Genomic DNA, 7,068 nt, shown 5'->3' with positions numbered 1-7,068 from the left:
GGCAGAGAGGAAACAAAGGAAAAGCCATAAGAATCCCATTTCTCTTGTCCTACAAGACAGGAAGTTACGCAGCATGCAGGAGGGGGCAGAAAGGGGCTGGGCAGTGACTGTGGCTCTGGGGTCCAGGGGCTATATTTATATAGGAGCCCCTGGGTAGAGATTTGCATGCGGGTTCCTGCTGTGAGTATAAGAGGTGCCAAGCTGGGAGCCTTTGAGGCACTGTGCTGTCTGCTGAGGGATGAAGATCCCCTTTGTATCATGGCAGACAGGAGCTCAGCTTGTGCTTCATGGGGAGACAGGTGTTCACTAGGGCTGTGCGAGGCTTCAGACCACACTTCAGATCCGAAGAAGCTTCAGACACTTTGGCGTCCAAAGCAGCGTGTCCAGATCGAAGCGCTGGCTTCGGGCCGGTTCAGGCATAGAGAAGTCTGTATCGGGTGTCCCTGTAGTGAAAGTGAATGGGAGCTGAAGATGAACCCAGAGTTTTTGCAAAAGGGCTGAGAAAAGTCTGTGGCTTCTTCCCATCCCCTCTAGACACCCCCAGGGGAGCCTGGGATTGTACATGGGATCCTGGGGAGAAAAAAGACTTGTCTAGAAAATGTATTAAGAAAAAGATCCTCATTCCATGGCCTGAGACTGCCCAGACCAGGGCAGCAGCATCTTCCAAAACTGGTGCAATGAAAACCAGGTGGGGCCACGTCTCCCTTCCCTGGTGATCCTTTCAGGTGCAGTCTGGGCACAGACAGGCAGATGGGCACAGGGAGCTGCTGGACAGGGGCTGCTGCACCTGTTTTGTGTCCCTGGAGCTGCTGCAGCAGGCACACAGAACGACCCTCCTTAGAGCCCCTGACTCCTTCTCCATGGCCCCTTTCCCTGCACTGCTGTCTTTTCCCAGGGGTCAGCACCACAGGAAATGTCGTGATGATCAGGGTTGAGGAGGGGCCGCAGTGCATATGTTTGTGGGGAATGGGGCTTCCCAAGGCATTTGGGCCATTTCTGCACTTGACTCTATGTAGGTACTGGGGGGATGGCCCATGGAGGCCCCTCCTGCCCCTTAGACCTCAAGGAAATGGTCTCCAATAAGTGCACATTTGTCATGTCACCAGGCAAAGTTTCTTTGGTCCCCCTTCCCTTGCTGACATGTGCCTCAGCAGTGCAGCTCCCAGCACTGGGTCCTGATCACCCTCTGCGGGAGGGATGGGTCAGCTGCTGCCCCCCAGGAGCCCTGCACTCAGACCAGGCTCTGTCTGCAGTCACCTGAGTGCTGGCTCCATGCTGGGGTCTCCATCCCTGCAAGGCCTGTTGTCTTGCTGCCTCTGGACTGGGTGTCCAGGAATGATGCCTTCTCCAAGGGCCTCACAGCTTCTTCCTGGTGAAAAGCTCCCCAGAGCCTTAGGGATACAGGGGGGCCTCAACCCTTCATAAGCACTGGTCAAGCATAGGGAGTCCCAGGTTAGGAGCTGTGATGAGACCCCAGCTATCCCTGTGGAGAAGTCTGAGCATGGATACGGGGTTTGGCGAGAGGAGGATCCTGTGAAAGTGGACAGAACCTAGTGTCACGGGGGTTCAGGAGCCTGGTTTCAGTGGCCTAGGTGATTGCCAGACGCCCAGCTTCCCCGAGCATGAACACTACCCTGGTGTCCATACAGCAGAAGGCCTGGGAGGTGGGGCCCCAGAGCTACTGATGCCTTGAGCCATTGGTAGGCAAGGCTTTTCCACTGTCCATGGATCCAGAAATGCATGTGATGGGAGCTGCTCAGGCAGGGCTGGCCCACGGTTGACCCTCAAGCACTGCCCTTAGTGGGTCCATCCTGCATCTCATCTAGGGTTTCCTCTTCTGATGCACATCAGTGGAGGAGGGTGCAATAATGGACAACTGGGGACCCTGGTCTGAGACGTGGAGCAGCGAGTGAGCAGATGAGACGTAGCTGTGTACCACACACCTGACCTGAGAGCCAAGGCAGCAGGAGCTGGGAAGCTGGGCAGAGTTTGGAAAGAGCTTCCCCTTTTTGCACAGCCCCTGCTCTGCTCTGTATCACTGTGTGCTGGATCTGACACAGTAATACGTGGCGGTGTCTGCAGCTGTCAGGGAGTGCATCTGCAGGGAGAGCTGGTTCTGGGAGGCGTCTGCAGAGATGTTCGTTCGGTTCTCAAACAGTGGGTTGGGGAGTGCTTTTCCCACCGCTGGTGAATATGCTCCAATCGATTCAATCTCATTTAGCCCCTTCCCAGGTCCCAGCCGGGCCCAGAGCCAAAAATAGCTGTTGTCAGTCAGGGACACACCAGAGACAGTGCATTGCAGGGTGAGGGTCTCCCCAGGCCGCACCACATCTGTGCCAGACTGGAGTAGTGTCACCCCTGCGAAGGCACCTGGGAGACAAAAGACAAGACCAAAACAGAATGAGCTACCTGCTGCGCCTGGGGTGTGGCCCCACATCATTCCCCATCTGCACCAAGAACTGACCTGTGGGAGCAAGGAGCAGCGGGAGGAAGAGCAGGAGAGCAGCCATCCCGCTATGGGGTGAGTCAGTTCCTGGCAGACAGAAAGGGGCCGAACAGGGACTGGGCAGAGACTGAGGCTCTGGGACATTTAATCAGGAGCCCCGGGCAGGGATTTGCATGCGAGTTCCCTTGGGAGGATAAGAGCTGAAAGCATTGGACTCCTGCCTGCACTGGGCAGGAGTTTGTGTAAAGACAGCATCCTGCAGAGGTGCTTTGTGAGCCAGCTGTAATGGGCTTCCCTGAATTTGGCTTTGTCTCCATAGTCCAGGCTATTCAGGCTATTCACCTGTGACCTATTCAGTCACAGGTGTGTTTGGCCTCTGGAGGTGTCTCCACTTAATCCGAGAAGGCTCCTTGGAGCATTGTTGTAATAAGGGCCCCCCCCTCCCCACACACACCAGTTCCAGCCTTTTCCCTCTACCTGGAAAACCAGTGCATATTGCAGCTTGTGAGAACGCAGACATGGTGCAGGTTAGGTCTGGCCCAGCCCTACCCTGCTCTGGCTGCAGCCTCTGAGGGGCCTCAGGGCTCCTGTGGTGTGTGAAGAAGCTGCTGGGGAGTGCTAGGCTGTGTGATGTGGAAGTTATCCGCGTGTCAGAGCTGATACAACATTCAACCAGGTTTATGTTAAACCAGTTTCAGACATTTTCAAACCGCTTTATGTGCACTGAGCTTCTGTTCTGTTACAGGTTTAAACCAGTTTCTCATCACTTAAAGCAGTTTATGTGTAACTTCTGTCCCAAGCCTAGAAGTTCAGTGCACAGAAACCATTTTCAAAATGCCTGAAACTGGTTTAACGTAAACCTGGTTGAATATAGCATCAAAGTTAAATCATTTGGGTCAAACTGGTTTATGAAATTTCTGCCCCAGACCCCTTCCTAGTTCAAGTTAAACCAGGGTCTCCCAGCATCCCAGCATTTTGCAGCACTGGGCTGTGCTGTGCTGCCTGCTGTAGAAAGCAGAGCTGGCCTTGCCCTCTGCTCCCTAGATGGAGCAGTGAGGGCTGGCTTGATGGCCTCACTGACTGGCTTACTGCCCACCCCTGACAAATGCCTGCTGGGGTCTGGGGCCAGGGATGGGGGTTAAATTTCCCTTCCCTCAAATACGGAGCTTCCCTGCCCTGCTTCCTCAGTGCTGCCTGTGACTGGGGAATGCAAATCCCAGAGACACCTGGAAGCAGGAAGAGGAAGTAATGAGAAACCCTGCAGAGTCCTGCTGCAATGACTGTGGACTGCCCATCCCACAGACCTTGGGGGCAGCAGGAGGAGGAAGCAAGCACACATCCCATGCTGCCTATGTGCCAGAGACCTGTGCTTTAGCACCCCAGGCTTCTGACTTGAGCCACTGCAGACATGGCTGAATTTCCCAAATCAAAAGTGAATGTCTTCCTAGACCAGGGTGGGCAAAATATGGCCCGCGGGCCTGATGTGGCCCACCAGGCCATTTTATTTGGCCCATGGGACCCCTAAATTTTTTAGAAAATTAATATTTAGCTGCCCCTGGCTGCCTGTCATGCAGCCCTCAATGGCTTGCCAAAATTCAGTAAGCGGCCCTCCACCCAAAATAATTGCCCGCCCCTGTCCTAGACTATTTGCATATGGATAATGTAGTCATCTCAAAAGCCACAGCACATCGGTGCTGCAGGGTTTGATGTTCTCAGGAAACCATGAGCTTCACTCTTGGAGAGAATGGATGGTTCAGTGGTTAGGGCACAACCCCAGTACTTGAAAGACTGGTTCTTCCATAGGCTTCCTGTTTAGGTTTAAGCAAGTCACATAACAGCTTGATCCTTCCGTTTCCTCTGTGTCCAGTGGGGATTATCACCCTCCCTGAATTCACAGGTATGATGTAATCATGATGTAATGATGTAATCATGAAGATGTTAAATGCTTCTAAGATACCATGATGAAGGGCATCATCTAGGAAGCCTATGTAGATCAAGCTTCTCAGGGCAGCAGCGGTATCATTGTGCTTATATCCACTTCAAAATCGATGTATTTATTTTTTGGTCCAGTACTGCTAATATAAGCTAATATCCCTCCCACAGTCCCCTCCCACTGGGGTTGGGGAAACTGAGGGATGGAGTTCAACTGATTTGACTCTGAGACTACATTACATAATACTAACCATCACATTTAATGAATTAAAAGTGAAAACCCCATTTAAAATCAAAAGGGGACACAATAGGCATAGTCTGCCAGAAGACCTACTTGCATTTTATCTAGGAATATGTAGCAAGGTATCAATAGAAAGAGCTGCAGAGAATAAATGCATTTATTTACCATATTTAACTGCATATCACATACCTCCTAGTAAGATATGCACCTTGTTTGAGGGAGGCAGAATGAAGGGGAAAAAGATGTTTCTAGTTGTAGCTGAATGCTGACTTTGGGGGAGCTGACTGCAGCAGCTGTGGCTCTGTGTGGATTAATATTAGCTCTGCCCCTGAAGGATAAACTCTGCCCCTTGGAGGGAAATGTATGGCAGCCACCATGCAGCAATGTCTCCATGTTTGTCCAGCAAAAACAAATCAACTTCCCCACTTATGACTCACCTCAATTTTGGAGGGCTATAAAAGGTTTGCGTGGTATGTGAGGAAAGTATAGTAATTGCACCAGAAGACTATAGCAACTTCCTCTCATGAATACCTATAACATGACTAACATGGGACTTACGGCCATGCCCAGAAGTCACCCCTACCATCTGAATAAATATACTTTCTAGTCCAAAGAGCTCATCTAAATAGTCAAGACAGGGAAAATCCAGCAGTTAGGTGACAGGCCTTAAATTACATAGCAGTTAACATCAAAGCCTAGATTAGATGCCACTTCTTGCGTCTCCCCCTCCTTTACCTTTTTTGGTGCCAGGAGCAGTGAAAGACTAAAGGTGTTCATAGGGAGAAAGTACTGGAAAGCAAAGGGCTCTTCTTTGTAGCAATGAAAGGTGGAACAAAAGTAATTTTTTTAAAAAAGAGGTAAATTCATGTTAAAAATAAGGTATATTTTATTTTAACGGGGGCAAGGAAACACTGGAACAAAGTTCTCAGGAGAGTGGTGGGTTTTCCAACTCTTGCTGTTTTCACACTGGGACTGGATAATTGGAGTCAAACCAAGGTAGCTGACTATCTGTGAAGGTCATGGGGTTAAATTTAGACCACAGATGTCAGGAGTTTGGACTGTTTGGTCAGATGGTCCTTTCTATCCTGGGACTTTGGGAGTGATGGATTTAAGGCCTAAGGATATGTCTGCTGAAGTCACTGGGGAGACCACATCGGCTTCAATGCCTCCTGGTTTGGGCTGGTACCTCAACAAGGAACAGCATTACAGTCACGTTTCTAAGGCTGGTTCTGGGCCAGGATGCGTTAGGTCTCAGGGTTTTGTCCAAGCCTCCAGTCACTGTGGGCAGCACAGTAATACACAGCACTGTCCTCAGGCTGCAGGTTCCTTACGTCCAAGTGAATCAAGCTGTTGGCATTGTCCCTGGCGATCTTAACACGCTCCTGAAAAGCCCGCCGAACGTTGGTAGATGTGGCGTCTTTGTTAGCCTCCCCAATCCAGCTCAGTCCCAGGCCGTGGGGCTGCCGGACCCACTGCAACCAGTACTTGGTAAAATCAGAGCCAGAGTATTTGCAGGAAAGTTTCAGGGTCTCCCCAGGCTGTTTAACTTCTGACGGTGGCTGGATCAGGGACCCTTGGCTCTGGACAGCTGAAGGTATAAGTCTTTGTTAGTAGATGGCTGAGTAGGAAGTGGTGGAGACAGATTATAGCAGGTGGAAAGATGCATGTTGAAAGGGCAGAGATGCATACAGTCCCTGAAGGGACCGAAGGAAAAGCAACAATTGCTAGGTACTGCAGTAAGATTCATGGATAGGAATAGTGAGCTAGTTGGATATATATACTAGTAGAGGTTTAACCAAGGTCAAAGTGGTCCCATCAAATAATACATGCCAGCTTCTATAGCCAACTGCACACAGAGCTGTGATGCCTCCAGCTGCCTTTGAGCCACAACCTTGAATAACCAAGGCTTTAACTCACACCTCTGAAGCTGGACTGAATTGCCTGAACTGCTCTTCTTTTGTGCCTCATTAGCTGTTTCTTCCCATCTCTTTTCTACTTAGGCACTATATTAAAAATTCAGCAGAAAGGAACAGGAGATTGTGTGGGGGAAGCAAGAGGACCATGCAACCGCTGTATGGTGCTCTACTTACCCCAAAAGCAGCTCAGCAGCACGGAGATGAAAAGGAAGGAGCACATGGTGAAGGGTATGGAAAATGACGGCACAAAATTGCCAGAGGGGAAAGGCAAAAGAAAAGGCCTTTTCCAGGCTGCTTTTAATGGGGAAAGAGGAACTTGCATTTGCATTGGGGTGACTATAAAATCACCCTGTCACTCCCATTGTCCCATAATTTTGCTATCTTTGTGTCATACACTCTTTAGGTATTTTTGTGAGTGGCTGTGTAGGATTTTCTGGGTTGTTTTTATAGTTGGTCAGACTAGGTGAATACAATGGTCATTCTGGCCTTGCAGTCTATGGATATAAGTGCTGAGGTTAAAACTATTCATGCTG

Source organism: Alligator mississippiensis, chromosome 7 (genome assembly GCF_030867095.1).
Source record: "Alligator mississippiensis isolate rAllMis1 chromosome 7, rAllMis1, whole genome shotgun sequence".
Taxonomy (NCBI): Eukaryota; Metazoa; Chordata; order Crocodylia; family Alligatoridae; genus Alligator; species Alligator mississippiensis.
This window is presented reverse-complemented; position numbering follows the sequence as displayed.